Below are 16,924 nucleotides of genomic sequence, written 5' to 3' on the forward strand. Positions count from 1 at the left end.
TGAGGGATGGTCTGAGACCAGCCACCCGGACAGCTGACTAAGTATTTCTATCTGTAATAAAGCCCTTTTGTGGGGAAAAACTAATTCTGTCCCTGGCTCCACAGTGGATGGGCCTATGCCCTCCCAGGCCCAACCATGGCTTCGCCCCTTCCCAGTCATGTGAAATCCACAGATTAGGGCCTAATGAATTTATTTCAATTGACTGATTTCCTTATCTGAACAACAACTCTGTTAAATTGTTGCATGTTGCGTTTATATATTTGTTCAGTTTAGTTCATTGTGGAATGTAACCAGAACTTTCAGAGACGTGAGAGGGGAAGGTGCCAAATGTCAAATTTTTTATTTGTTCTCGAATTGTTTTTATTACCCAATCATAAAATCCAGTTGAAGGCCAGGTTAACCGGTAGTCATATTTATTTTGGAGGACATCCAAGCCTCAGGCCCAAGGGCTGCTGGCTGACTGACATATTCAACATGTTTGAAATTAAACTTCATTGTGTTGAGTGATGTGTTGAGTAATGTGTTGCTATTAAGTAACGTGTATTGCCCTTGAGACTTGAGGTTTGTATAGATCTCCTATGAATCACTTTAAATACATTCGATCTCATATAGAATCAGGTTTATAAAGTAAGGAGCTGGTGTCAGGTAGGGCTGGAGCAGACAGACAACTTGTGTGTGTGTGTATAGAGTGGATGACATCAATATTTGTAGTTCATAGGTTGGGAATGGTTAACTGAATATTACTGGGTTACCCATGAGGGTTTCATGGTATTTTTGATTTAGAACCCTACACTGAAGAGAAGATTATAAATATAGAGTTGAAGTCGGAAGTTTACATACACTTAGGTTGGAGTCATTAAAACTTGTTTTTCAACCACTCCACAAATTTCTTGTTAACAAACTATAGTTTTGGCAAGTCGGTTAGAACATCTACTTTGTGCATGACACAAGTCATTTTTCCAACAATTGTTTACAGACAGATTATTTCACTTATAATTCAGTGTATCACAATTCCAGTGGGTCAGCAGTTTACGTGCACTAAGTTGACTGTGCCTTTAAACAGCTTGGAAAATTCCAGAAAATGATGTCATGGCTTTAGAAGCTTCTGATAGGCTAATTGACATCATTTGAGTCAATTGGAGGTGTACCTGTGGATGTATTTCAAGGCCTACCTTCAAACTCAGTGCCTCTTTGCTTGACATCATAGGAAAATCAAAAGAAATCAGCCAAGACCTCAGAATTGTTATTTTTGAGACCTCCACAAGTCTGGTTCATCCTTGGGAGCAATTTACAAATGCCTGAAGGTACCACGTTCATCTGTACAAACAATAGTACGCAAGTATAAACACCATGGGACCACGCAGCCGTCATACCGCTCAGGAAGGAGACACGTTCTGTCTCCTAGAGATGAATGTACTTTGGTGCGAAATGTGAAAATCAATCCCAGAACAACAGCAAAGGACCTTGTGAAGATGCTGGAGGAAACAGGTACAAAAGTATCTATATCCACAGTCAAATGAGTCCTATATCGACATAACCTAAAAGGCCGCTCAGCAAGGAAGAGACCACTGCTCCAAAACTGCCAGAAAAAAAACCAGATTACGGTTTGCAACTACATATGGGGACAAATATCATACTTTTTGGAGAAATGTCCTCTGGTCTGATCAAACATAAATAGAACTGTTTGGCCATAATGACCATCATTATGTTTTGAGGAAAAAGGGGGAGGCTTGCAAGTGAAGAACACCATCCCAACCGTGAAGCACGGGGGTGGCAGCATCATGTTGTGGTGGTGCTTTGCTGCAGGAGGGACTGGTGCACTTCACAAAATAGATGGAATCATGAGGGGGGGAAATTATGTGGACATATTGAAGCAACATCTCAAGACATCAGTCAGGAAGTTAAAGTGGGTCTCCCAAATGGACAACGACCCCAAGCATACTTCCAAAGTCGTGGCAAAATGGCTTAAGGACAACAAAGTCAAGGTATTGGAGTGGCCATCACAAAGCCCTGACCTCAATCCAAAAGAACATTTGTGGGCAGAACTGAAAAAACTTGTTCGAGCAAGGAGGCCTACAAACCTGACTCAGTTACACCAGCTCTGTCAGGAGGAATGGGCCAAAATTCACCCAACTTATTGTGGGAAGCATGTGGAAGGCTACCTGAAGCGTTTGAACCACGTTAAACAATTTAAAGGCAATGCTACCAAATACTAATTGAATGTATGTAAACTTCTGACCCACTGGGAATGTGATAAAAGAAATAAAAGCTGAAATAAATCCTTCTCTCTACTATTATTCTGACATTTCACATTCTTAAAATAAAGTGGTGATCATAACTGACCTAAGACAGGGCATTTTTACTAGGATTAAATGTCAGGAATTGTGAAAAAGTGAGTTTAATGTATTTGGCTAAGGTGTATGTAAACGTCCGACCTCAACTTTAGTTCACATAAATATAACCTGTAAATGAGGTTTGGAGGTCTTAATTTAGGAGGCCTGCTGGGGCGGCGGCAAAGCCTCTCAGAGTAGGTTTGCAGAGCTAGGATCTGTTTTGCCTTTTAGATTATAATGAGTAAGACGTACATGGACAGGGGGGACCTGATTCTAGATCAGCATTCCTACTCTGAGACATATGGGCTCTGGACCTCAACCCGACCCCAGCCTCTCTGGCTCCCCCTGCAACAATAGGTCAGACAATGATTCCAGCCCGGGTTCTATTGTCAGGGTCTGCATGGGGCCGTTTGTAAAACAGCCCAGCTCACTGAGGGGGTCTGCTGCCGGCTGCCCTCCCCTTCTCAGACTAGAGGAATAACAACCAGCCTTCCAGCCAAGACCCTAGGGAAACATAAAGACAGGGAGAGAGCACCATGTGTCCTTATAGAGGTTATAACTGGTGTTATAGCTGGAGTTATAACCACCCTGGATTATATAATAACAGACTGTTTCACCTCATGTTGACAAGTGAACTCCGATAGTGAAGGAAAACCATCAAACCGCCTACTCCTGTTAATGAAGTGTCAGGGCTACTGTTGGGCTGAAATTAGAATCTGTCGCATTCAACAACCTAAAGCATCTGTGTGAACAAACACTCTTAAACACATCTAATGCTGTGATCCAGACGTGATACCAAGGTTGTTCACTGGTTTACAGGACTGACGTCTATCATAGGAGGAGAGTTAGGGGGTATTTTCCCACCCAGTGGGGTATATGGGGATCCTGGGGTATCCTACCAGGCGTGAGCGAGAGAGGACATGTTTGATCGGTGTTTGCATGTGTCCCAGGATGTGTCCATGCGTCAGGGTTGATGGGATTAACTGGAGAGGTTACACATCGTTCTCTCCGCATAAATGAATTCTGCTCTCGCTGCATTTCTCCCCTTCTCACTTCAGAAGTTCAAAGTGTGGGATGAGGGTTAGGGGAAGGGGATAGTGGGGGGTGTGGTGAGGTGTGTGTGTGTGAGAGTGGGTGTCTTACCTTGCGTTGCCACAGCTGGGATTCACTATACAGTCAACTTTGCTGGGTTTGAACACCGTGCCTTATAATGTGGATGACCATTATGTCTATCTTTCCTTCTCTCTTTATGTGAAACAGTTTGAACACTCTCCAGAATGGTCTCTATAGCTCAGCTGGTAGTGGACACTAGTCTTCTCTCTGTCCAGGTCAGTGGACAGAGTGGCCAGTCACAGTGACTCTTCAGTCAGTCAGGATTTGAACAGCTTCTCTGTGTACAGCTCAGTTATGCTAACCTCCTCAGAAGCACCAAAGACACCAAGTTTCACCTCATGAACTCGAGCCAGTCTTTCATCAATAGACAGACCTGACTTTCTCAGGTCAAGGTGCTCTGCAAATATGTCCTACTTCTCGTCACAAAAAGACAAATGCTTGTTATTATGCAGTTTTATTCTAATTTAGCAATTGTACTTATTTGTAATCCTTACTAACTGTTCTCCATGATTTTTAAATGCTTTCAAAATTGCTTTCAAAACATACAAGGCTATTACATCACCACCCATAGATTTCCAACCCATACATTGGTAGCATGAAGGAGAGAAGGAACAAGTGACTGAGGAGAGAGAGAGGTCCACTCCACCAAGATGAAGGGAGACCAGAAGAAAAGGGTAAATTACTGTTCCTTTCTTATGGAAATTGTAATGAAGTGGTGAGGGGCCCGGGAACAATAGGGGCCACAGGCAGCTTGAGCGTCACTGTGTAAACTGCTTCCTGTTAGGGACCATTTAGGCCCTTTAACTTTTACTGACTAACACGCCAACTACAAAGAGAGCGCCTCCCCATCAAAGACACACCGGGGCTGGTAGCAGGCTCTGAGGTCCGTTCAGTCCAGACAGACCTTTCCCAGGCCTGATCTGACATCTGTCAATAAAGTTTTCTAAATCTAAATCAAAGGATTTCTATAGGGTTCTGGCTCGTTTTCTGCAGCTTGTTTTTGAGAACCTGCCTGAGTTGACACACAAATTCTGAAGGATGATTCCGCTATAAAATATCTACCCACTCTTGTATATTTATCATTGCTGTATAAAGCTGTTGTAATACCAGCACATCTGGATCACAGTGACACAGCATCCAGTTGATTGTGTGTTTCCATTTGTTTATCTTATTATAAGAGGCTTATACAGTTTCACTGCTCACTCATACGTGTGGTTGAATACTTGGACAGGCTGAAATCCACTGATGCTAATTATCAGTTAAATATTTCATTTCTTGTCCAAACTTACTGGACAGAATGAATAATTGTTTTGGACTATCTTTATAGCTCAGTACTGCTCTGTGTCTATTTGTCTGTATACATTAAAACCTGTAAAATCTTGGGTGATAATGAAGTAGAGTTGTATGGATGCTGTATCCAAGCAAACCACCTATAATCTCAACAAAGTTTAAAGATCAGGACAAAGGCCAGTCAGTAACCGACCACTAGGGGGAGTGTTACAATCCTCATTGATTCCCTGACTCAAAGTGAATGTCTTGTCCCAGGTTTGAACAGACAGTAGGGGGAGCTCTAGTGGGTGTAGCTTAAGGAAGTGGATTGATATAGAGAAAGCCCATGCTGTGGTACAAGTCTGGATTAGGGGGTGGGGGATAGGGATCTATTGTCCTTTAATGAGACCCTTTGATCTCAGGCTGTGTTTAGTGTTTGTACACCTGGGCTGCAGCAGTCGCCTTGGATTGGTTGTCTACTCCTGCTGCTGGTAGTAGGGATGGGGGTAGATGGAAGGTGTGGGGGGGGGGTCCTGCGTTTTCCAGGTAGCACTTCTCAGTAAGCTGATGCTGTTGCTGCTGGCGTGGGAATGCAGTAAAAAGCACCCTGCTCATGCCCAACCCCTTTGTTTATTCCGTTTTATAGTCTGCTGGCCTACAGCTCTTGGTTAGCCCCCTCAGACTGGCGAAACAGACAAGATGCTTGGCTGAGGCCCTGGCTGGCTCTTGTCCTGGCTGTGGTTCTGGTTGCCTAGAGAGGGGCTCCTTCCTACGTGGAAAACCTGGGACACATACACTACCGGTCAAAAGTTTTAGAACACCTACTCATTCAAGGGTTTTGTCTTTATTTTTACTATTTTCTACATTGTAGAATAATAGTGAAGACATCAAAACTATGTAATAACACATATGGAATCATATAGTAACCAAAAAAGTGTTAAACAAATAAGTTATATTTGAGATTCTTCAAATAGCCACCCTTTGCCTTGATGACAACTTTGCACACACTCATGGCATTCTCTCAACCAGCTTCATGAGGTAGTCACCTAGAAGGCATTTCAATTAACAGGTGTGCCTTTTTAAAAGTAAAATTTGAGGAATTTATTTCCTTCTTAATGCGTTTGAGCCAATCAGTTGTGTTGTGACAAGGTATACAGAAGATATCCCTATTTGGTAAAATACCAAGTTCATATTATGGCAAGAACAGCTCAAATAAGCAAAGAGAAACGACAGTCCATCATTACTTTAAGACATGAAGGTCAGTCAATACGGAACATTTCAAGAACTTTGAAAGTTTTTTCAAGTGCAGTCGCAAAAACCATCAAGCGCTATGATGAAACTGTCTCTCATGAGGACCGCCACAGGAATGGAAGACCCAGAGTTACCTCTGCTGCATAGGATAAGTTCATTAGAGTTACCAGCCTCAGAAATTGCAGCCCAAATAAATGTTTCACAGAGTTAAAGTAACAGACACATCTCAACATCAACTGTTCAGAGGAGACTGTGTGAATCAGGCCTTCATGGTAATTGCTGCAAAGAAACCACTACTAAAGGACACCATTAAGAAGAAGAGACTTGCTTGGGCCAAGAAACACGAGCAATGGACATTAGACCTGTGGAAATGTGTCCTTTGGTCTGGAGTCCAAATTTGAGATTTTGGGTTCCAACCACCATGTCTTTGTGAGATGCGGTGTGGGTGAACAGATGATCTCCGCAGGTGTATTTCCCACCGTAAAGAATGGAGGAGGAGGTGTTATGTTGTGGGGGTACTTTTCTGGTGACACTGTCTATGATTTATTTAGAATTCATGGCACACTTAACCAGCATAGCTACCACAGCATTCTGCAGCGATACGCTATACCATCTGGTTTGCGCTTAGTGGGACTATCATTTGTTTTCCAACAGGACAATGACCCAACTGTAACGATTGTCGTCGGGAATAGAGGACCAAAACGCAGCAGGAATGTGGATGCTCATCTTGTATTTATTTTAAAATAAAGAGAACACCAAAATAACAAAAACGAAGAACTCACGAACAACAAAACTGTCTTGTCAGGCTCACACAGGCAAAACAAGAAACAATCTCCTACAAACACTTAACCAAACACATACCCATATATAGGACTCTCAATCAGAGGCAACTAGAAAACACCTGCCTCCAATTGAGAGTCCAACCCCAATAAACTAGACATAGAAATACAAAAGACTAGAGACCACATAGAAAATACAAACCTAGAACATAACTCCAAAAACCCGGAAATAATAAATCAAACACCCTACTACATAAAACACCACCCCGAACCACATAAACAAAATACCCTCTGCCACGTCCTGACCAAACTACAATAACAAATAACCCTTATACTGGTCAGGACGTGACACCAACACACATCCAGGCTGTGTAAGGGCTATTTGACCAAGAAGGAGAGTGATGGAGTGCTGCATCAGATGACCTAGCCTCCACAATCCCCCGACTTCAACCCAATTGAGATGGTTTGAGATGAGTCGGACCGCAGAGTGAAGGAAAAGCAGCCAACAAGTGCTCAGCATATGTGGGAACTCCTTGAAGACTGTTGGAAAAGCATTCCAGCTGAAGCTGGTTGAGAGAATGCCAAGAGTGTGCAAAGCTGTCATCAAGACCAAGGGTGGCTATTTGAAGAATCTCAAATATAAAATATATTTTGATTTGTTTAACCTGTTGGGGGTAGGGGGCAGTATTGACACGGCCGGATAAAAAACGTACCCGATTTAATCTGGTTACTACTCCTGCCCAGTAACTAGAATATGCATATAATTATTGGCTTTGGATAGAAAACACCCTAAAGTTTCTAAAACTGTTTGAATGGTGTCTGTGAGTATAACAGAACTCATATGGCAGGCAAAAACCTGAGAAGATTCCATACAGGAAGTGGCCTGTCTGACAAGTTCTTGTTCATCTTGGCTCTTTTTATTGAAGACTGAGGATCTTTGCTGTAACGTGACACTTCCCGGGCTCTCAGAGCCCGGGAAAAAGCTGAATGATATCGAGGCAGCCCCAGGCTGAAACACATTTATGCTTTTGGCAAGTGGCCGATCAGAGGACAATGGGCTTAGGCGCGTGCCCGAGTCGACCCCATGCTTTATTTTCTTTCGTCTGTTTACCTAAATGCAGATTCCCGGTCGGAATATTATCGCTTTTTTACGAGAAAAATGGCAAAAAAATTGATTTTAAACAGCGGTTGACATGCTTCGAAGTACGGTAATGGAATATTTAGATTTTTTTTGTCACGAAATGCGCCATGCTCGTCACCCTTCTTTACCCTTTAGGATAGTGTCTTGAACGCACGAACAAAACGCTGCTATTTGGATATAACAATGGATTATTTTGGACCAAACCAACATTTGTTATTGAAGTAGAAGTCCTGGGAGTGCATTCTGACGAAGAACACCAAAGGTAATAACATTTTTCTTATAGTAAATCTGACTTTGGTGAGTGCTAAACTTGCTTGGTGTCTAAATAGCTAGCCCTGTGATGCCGGGCTATCTACTTAGAATATTGCAAAATGTGCTTTCACCGAAAATCTATTTTAAAATCGGACATATCGAGTGCATAGAGGAGTTCTGTATCTATAATTCTTAAAATAATTGTTATGCTTTTTGTGAACGTTTATCGTGAGTAATTTAGTAAATTCACCGGAAGTTTGCGGGGGGTATGCTAGTTCTGAACGTCACATGCTAATGTAAAAAGCTGTTTTTTGATATAAATATGAACTTGATTGAACAAAACATGCATGTATTGTATAACATAATGTCCTAGGTGTGTCATCTGATGAAGATCATCAAAGGTTAGTGCTGCATTTAGCTGTCTTCTGGGTTTTTGTGACATTATATGCAAGCTTGAAAAATGGGTGTCTGATTATTTCTGGCTGGGTACTCTGCTGACATAATCTAATGTTTTGCTTTCGTTGTAAAGCCTTTTTGAAATCGGACAGTGTGGTTAGATTAACGAGAGTCTTGTCTTTAAAATGGTGTAAAATAGTCATATGTTTCAGAAATTGAAGTAATAGCATTTCTAAGGTATTTGAATAACGCGCCACAGGATTCCACTGGCTGTTACGTAGGTGGGACGATTTCGTCCTGCCGGCCTTAGAGAATTTAACACTTTTTTGGTTACTACATGATTCCATATGTGTTATTTCATAGTGTTGATGTCTTCACTATTATTCTACAATGAAGGAAATAGTAAAAATAAAGAAAAGCCCTTGGATGAGTAGGTGTTCTAAAACTTTGGACCGGTAGCGTATATGGTAGATGATCAGTCAAAAAGGACCACTTCTGTCGGGAATTGCCTCAGCAGTGTGTGTTCTTTTAACAAAGATTAGCCAAAGATTATATTCAACTACTCAGCAATAGACCATCTTAATCCATCTCCCCTATGTGTCCCTGGATGAACACCAGAAAAGACCATCAAAATAAATGGTGTTGTTCGTCCGCTGTATGTCAGTGGTGACAAAAGCTTCATAACAGATAAATAAGAAATCCTAATAGCTCGTAGAACATTCATCAGTAGCTGACACCGTATCGTGTGAACATGTGATTGTGCATTTATAAAGAGGAAGTGATGAAACAGGAAGAGAGTGCTTAGTGATGTGTCTGCTCTGTGGGCTCACGTCCCGTCAGTCTTCTGGGTAAATAACGTCCTCAGAGGTGAGACCTGCTACCATTAATCCATGTATGGGGGTGGTTAACACTTTCTGTTTGTCAGAACTATCTGTCTGTGTGTCTGTGAATGTGTCTTTTTGATCTCTCTCCATCAATTCTCTCTTTACTCCCATACCTAACCCTGCCAGCTCATGTCCTTCCTACCATACCTACTGTATGTAACCCAGCCACCTCATATCCAGTGGAAAGGGTGTTGGTTTCCTAGAAAAGGCACTCAGAAAATACAAACTATGACATGAATAATGTGTGTGTGTGTGTGTGTGTGTGTGTGTGTGTGTGTGTGTGTGTGTGTGTGTGTGTGTGTGTGTGTGTGTGTGTGTGTGTGTGTGTGTGTGTGTGTGTGTGTGTGTGTGTGTGTGTGTGTGTGTGTGTGTGTGTGTGTGTGTTAGAGACAGTGGTGGAAAAAGTAACCAATTGTCATACTTGAGTAAAAGTAAAGATGCCTTAATAGAAAATGACTCAAGTAAAAGTCACCCAGTAAAATCCTACTTGAGTAAAAGTCTAAAAGTATTTGGTTTTAAATATACTGAAGTATCAAAAGTTAATGTAGTATATGTAACGCTCCAACATTCAGACATCATTTACAAACAAAGCATGTGTTTAGTGAGTCCGCCAGATCAGACGCAAAAAACGACTTAGGTACTACTTTCAAGTACTTTAGACCACAGGTTATATAGATGTCACAGCTGGGGCCTGGACTGAGCAGATTTAAACATGTTTTCTCACACGCTAGTGTCTGATGACCTCAACGGCTCATACAGTATTAACACCAGGCAACACCAAACCCACTGAAACAGACTGAAAACAGCTGCTCATATTTACACCAGGCAACACCAACCCCACTGAAACAGACTGAAAACAGCTGTTCATATTAACACCAGGCAACACCAACCCCACTGAAACAGACTGAAAACAGCTGCTCATATTTACACCAGGCAACACCAACCCCACTGAAACAGACTGAAAACAGCTGTTCATATTAACATCAGGCAACACCAACCCCACTGAAACAGACTGAAAACAGCTGTTCATATTAACACCAGGCAACACCAAACCCACTGAAACAGACTGAAAACAGCTGCTCATATTTACACCAGGCAACACCAACCCCACTGAAACAGACTGAAAACAGCTGTTCATATTTACATCAGGCAACACCAACCCCACTGAAACAGACTGAAAACAGCTGTTCATATTAACACCAGGCAACACCAACCCCACTGAAACAGACTGAAAACAGCTGTTCATATTAACACCAGGCAACACCAAACCCACTGAAACAGACTGAAAACAGCTGTTCATATTAACACCAGGCAACACCAAACCCACTGAAACAGACTGAAAACAGCTGCTCATATTTACATCAGGCAACACCAACCCCACTGAAACAGACTGAAAACAGCTGTTCATATTAACACCAGGCAACACCAACCCCACTGAAACAGACTGAAAACAGCTGTTCATATTAACACCAGGCAACACCAACCCCACTGAAACAGACTGAAAACAGCTGTTCATATTAACACCAGGCAACACCAAACCCACTGAAACAGACTGAAAACAGCTGCTCATATTAACATCAGGCAACACCAACCCCACTGAAACAGACTGAAAACAGCTGTTCATATTAACACCAGGCAACACCAAACCCACTGAAACCAGCTGCTCATATTTACACCAGCAACACCAAACCCACTGAAACAGACTGAAAACAGCTGTTCATATTAACACCAGGCAACACCAAACCCATTGAAAGACTGAAAACAGCTGCCCATATTTACACCAGAAACACCAAACCCACTGAAACAGCTGCTCATATTACATTTTAGCCATTTAGCAGACTAGCAACTTACAGTAGTTAATACATACATTTCATAATTATTTTTTTTGTACTGGCCTCCCCGTGGGAATCAAACCCACAACCCTGGCATTGCACACACCATGCTGGCATTGCAAACACCATGCTCTACCAACTGAGCCACAGGGAGGCTCAGGCAACACAAAACCCACTGAAACAGACTGAAAACAGAAACACACTCACAGACAGACAGACAGACAGACAGACAGACAGACAGACAGACAGACAGACAGACAGACAGACAGACAGACAGACAGACAGACAGACAGACAGACAGACCGGCATTATCACGGATCCCCCGGTACTGCTGCTCATTCTGTTCACCGGTTCTGGAGGTCGACGTCCCCGGGCTTCTAGGCTGCACTGAACTGTGTCATTACGGTTCCAATTCCTCACTGATTGTGTTTGTATAAATGTGTCCTTCCCCGTTGGGCTGTCGATTATTGTTCCCATGTCCGTTGGTCGTGTGCGTACCTATGCGTTGCCTCAGCCTGTGCTGCGTGTTTTGTGCGTTGTGTATTACGGGTCCCGTGTCGTTCTACGAGGTTTACCCTCGCTCTTTTGTTTGGGTACATCCCAGTGTTTTGTAGACGTATTTCTTAAGGTGTATTAAAAACCCAGATGCTATATCCCTGCGCCTGTCTCCACATCCTTTACACCAGCGTGACCGGCAGACTGGTTTCAGGAAACTAAATGGCTTGATGATACAGCCTCCGGAGAGAATGAGGATTTTCCTTAATCATATACCTGTAATTGTAATTAGTATACAGGCCTGAAAATATTATGAGATGCTCACTCTCACATTACAGCAGTGAACGATTTTAATGTGGACTGGTATTAAGGTGAACTGGTGTTAAGGTGAACTGTTAAGGTGCCAAACAAGTTCCAGTGGCACCAGGGGGAAAAGTTAGTCTGGAGCCTTCCTATACAGCCTCGACAGCAGTGGTTCCCAAACTTTTTATAGTCCCGTACCCCTTCAAACATTCAACCTCCAGCTGCGTACCCCCTCTAGCACCAGGGTCAGCGCCCTCTCAAATGTTGTTTTTTGCCATCATTGTAAGCCTGCCACACACACAACCAGGCTTGTGGAAAGAAACAAAGATCTGTTATAGGACCAGGGCACAAAAAATAATATAATAATAATCAATACTTTTGCTCTTTATTTAACCATCTTACATATAAAACCTTATTTGTTCATCAGAAATGGTGAATAACTCACCACAGGTTAATGAGAAGGGTGTGCTTGAAAGGATGCACATAACTCTGCAATGTTGGGTTTTATTGGAGAGTCTCAGTCTTAAATAATTTTACACACACAGTTAGTGCCTGCATTACAGTTGAAGTGGGAAGTTTACATACACCTTAGCCAAATACATTAAACTCACTTTTTCACAATTCCTGACATTTAATCCTAGTAAAAATTCCCTGTCTTAGGTCAGTTAGGATCACCACTTTATTTTAAGAATGTGAAATGTCAGAATAATAGTAGAGAGAATGATTTATTTAACCTTTTATTTCTTTCATCACATTCCCAGTGGGTCAGACGTTTACATACACTCAATTAGTATTTGGTAGCATTGCCTTTAAATTGTTTAACTTTGGTCAAACGTTTTGGAGAGCCTTACACAAGCTTCCCACAATAAGTTGGGTGAATTTTGGCCCATTCCTTCTGGTTTAACTGAATCAGGTTTGTAGGCCTCCTTGCTCGCACACACTTTTACAGTTCTGCCCACACATTTTCTATAGGAAGTTTTCTATAGGATTGAGGTCAGCGCTTTGTGATGGCCACTCCAATACCTTGACTTTGTTGTCCTTAAGCCATTTTTCCACAACTTTGGAAGTATGCTTGGGGTCATTGTCCATTTGGAAGACCCATTTGCGACCAAGCTTTAACTTCCTGACTGATGTCTGGAGATGTTGCTTCAATATATCCACAACATTTTCCTTCCTTATGATGCCATCTATTTTGTGAAGTGCACCAGTCCCTCCTGCAGCAAAGCACCCCCACAACATGATGCTGCCACCCCCGTGCTTCACGGTTGGGTTGGTGTTCTTCGGCTTGCAAGCCACCCCCTTTTTCCTCCAAACATTATGATGGACATTATGGCCAAACAGTGGCGGTTTTGGAGCAGTGACTTCTTCCATGCTGAGTTGCCTTTCAGGTTATGTCGATATAGGACTTGTTTTACTGTGGATATACATACTTTGTACCTGTTTCCTCCAGCATCTTCACAGGGTCCTTTGCTGTTGTTCTGGGATTGATTTGCACTTTACGCACCAAAGTACGTTCATCTCTAGGAGACAGATCGCATCTCCTTCCTGAGCGGTATTGTCATAGGCGTTGTATTGAATAGACCAAGGCGCAGCGTGGATAGTGCTCATTCTTAAATCTTTAATGAATAACACTTTACAACATAACAAAAACGACCAACAGTTCCGTCAGGTACAATGACTAAATGGAAAATAACCACCCACCAAAACCCAAAGGAAAACAGGCTGCCTAAGTATGGCTTCCAATCAGAGACAACGAAAGACACCTGCCTCTGATTGGAAACCATACACGGCCAAACATGGAAAACGAAACATAGAAATAGAAAACTAGAACAAATTCCCCTAGAACCAAAAACCCCAAAACACACAAAACAACCCCCCTGCCACGCCCTGACCATTCTACTATGGCAAATGACCCTTTTCACTGGTCAGGACGTGACAGGTATGACGCCTACGTGGACCCATGGTGTTTATACTTGCGTACTATTGTTTGTACAGATGAACGTGGTACTTTCAGGCGTTTGGAAATTGCTCCCAAGGATGAACCAGACTTGTGCAGGTCTACAATTTTTTTTCTGAGGTCTTGGCTGATTTCTTTTGATTTTCCCATGATGTCAAGCAAAGAGGCACTGAGTTTGAAGGTAGGCCTTGAAATACATCCACAGGTACACCTCCAATTGACTCAAATGATGTCAATTAGCCTATCAGAAGCTTCTAAAGCCATAACATAATTTTCTGGAACTTTCCAAGATGTTTAAAGGCACAGTCAACTTAATGTATGTAAACTTCGGACCCTCTGGAATTGTGATACAGTGAATTACAAGTGAAATAATCTGTCTGTAAACAATTGTTTGAAACATTACTTGTGTCATGCACAAAGTAGATGTCCTAACCGACTTGCCAAAACTATAGTTTGTTAACAAGAACTTTGTGGAGTGGCTGAAATACAAGTTTTAATGACTCCAACCTAAGTGTATGTAAACTTCCGACTTCAACTGTAGTTTTCATGCTAATGAGGGCCAAGAATCCACTCTCACATAGGTACGTGGTTGCAAAGGGCATCAGTGTCTTAACAGCACGATTTGCCTAGGCAGGATACTCTGAGCGCAGCCCAATCCAGAAATCTGGCAGTGGCTTCTGATTAAATTCAATTTTCATAGAACCGCTTGTTGAAATTTCGATGAGGCTCTCTTGTTCAGATAACGGTAAGTGGACTGAAGGCATTGCATGAAAGGGATAACGAATCCAGTGTCATCCATTTCAGGAAAGTACCTGCATAATTGCGCACCCAACTCACTCAGGTGCTTCGATATAACACATTTGCCATTGTCCGTAAGCTTGAGTTCATTTGCACCCAAAAATCATACAATGATGAAAAGACCTGTGTGTTGTCCTTGTTAATGCAGAAAGAGAAGAGCTCCAACTTCTTAATCATAGCCTCAATTGTGTCCCGCACATTAAATATAGTTGCAGAGAGTCCCTGTAATCCAAGATTCAGATCATTCAGGCGAGAAGAAATATCACCCAGATAGGCCAGTCGTGTGATAAACTCATCATCATGCAAGCAGTCAGACAAGTGAAAATTATGGTCATTAAAGAAAACTTTAAGCTCGTCTCTCAATTTAAAAAAAATGTGTCAATACTTTGACCCTTGATAACCTGCGCACTTCTGCATGTCGTAAAAGCATTACATGGTTGCTGCCCATATCATTGCATAGTGCAGAAAATACACGAGAGTTCAGGGGCCTTGCTTTAACAAAAGTTAACCATTTTCACTGTAGTGTCCAAAACCTCTTTCAAGCTGTCAGACATTCCCTCGGTTGATGCTGCAGTGTACCCAAGATGCCTCCGGAGCAACTTCTCGAACGCACGTTACCACTCCACTACTGTATATCTCCCTGTCTGTCATGGCTTTTGCGCCATCAGTACAGATACCAACACATCTTGATCATCAAAGACCATTTGATGTCACAAACTCGTCCAGTACTTTAAAAATATCCTCTCCTGTTGTCCTGGTTTACAGTGGTTTGCAGAAGAGAATGTCTTCCTTAATTGACCCCCCATAAACATAACGGACATATACCAGGAGCTGTGCCAGGCCCGCCACATCTGTTGAGTCATCCAGCTGTAACGCATAGAATTCACTGGCTTGTATCTGAAGAAATAATTGTTTCAAAACATCTCCTGCCGTGTCACTGATGCGTCATGAAACAGTGTTGTTTGATGAAAGCATTGTCTGTATAGTTTTTTTTGCCTTTTCCCCCCAGCATTGTCCCAGCCATATCCGCGGCAGCTGGAAGAATTAAGTCCTCCACAATAGTAGCTCACCATATAAGACGCTTCTAGACCCTTCTAATTAATGGTATCTGTTGCTTTTATACATGTCTTACTACTCGAAAGTCATCTTAATTCTCACTCAAAAAAACGTATTTTCCAAATTGGCATGTTTTGTTTCTAAATGTTTTCGCAAGAGTGAAGGTTTCATCAAGTTGTGAGATAGTACTATTGCTCATATAACACACTGTGGCTGAGGAAAGGCACTACTCCCAATATAAGTGAACCCCAAATCAATGTAGTTCTCATCATATTTGCGCCTCTTCGATGGTCCAACGTCCCTGTCTGATGTTTGGGGCTTTCCCGGGTAAGGGGGCATTAGCTCTTTGGCTGCCTCAGATTCACAACTGTCAGTGTCCACGCTAGCAGGGCTAACAACAAATGTAGAATTACTGATGCTAGCATTGGATGTGCTCGTGGAAGCAAAACAACTTGTGTCGTCTACAGGTGCAGATGTAGTAATGACGTAGAGCTGGTATATGTCTCTATGGACGTGGGCCTTACATTTTTTTTACCATTTACCTTTTATCTATCTTGGAGCAAACGGAATGAGCAGCAGCTACGTTTGGCTACATGTGGACCTTTATGGAAATTCTCATGAGAGAGTAATGGTTAATGTGATTGGATGTTAATTATTTCACTAGGCTACCTGTATTTGACATTGTGTTGTTATTTCACTGAACACTAGACTAGGTTGAATTATATATTTGGCAGTGAAATGAGGCTACTCAGGTGAGAAAGAAAACTCCCCCAAATGTATAGCCCCGTTGGAAAATATAATGGACTGTTTTAAAATGTGAATGAAAATGATTATTATTATATTGTGAATCACATTTTTATTTTGCGTACCCCCGACAGCTTTGCGCGTACCCCCCCCCACAGTTTGGGAATACCTGATCTAAATCATCAATCCAATGACTTAAAGCCACAATCTGTGAATCTGTGTTTCAGCTCAATTCAATGGCAGTGATGGACGGAAGGGATGGACAGTAGTCTGAGAAAAGTAATTGTTACTGTAAATATTGTATAGAGATGCATCAGTGTA

The sequence above is a fragment of the Salmo salar genome, chromosome 27 (assembly GCF_965601325.2).
Source record: "Salmo salar chromosome 27, fSalSal1, whole genome shotgun sequence".
Lineage (NCBI taxonomy): Eukaryota > Metazoa > Chordata > Actinopteri > Salmoniformes > Salmonidae > Salmo > Salmo salar.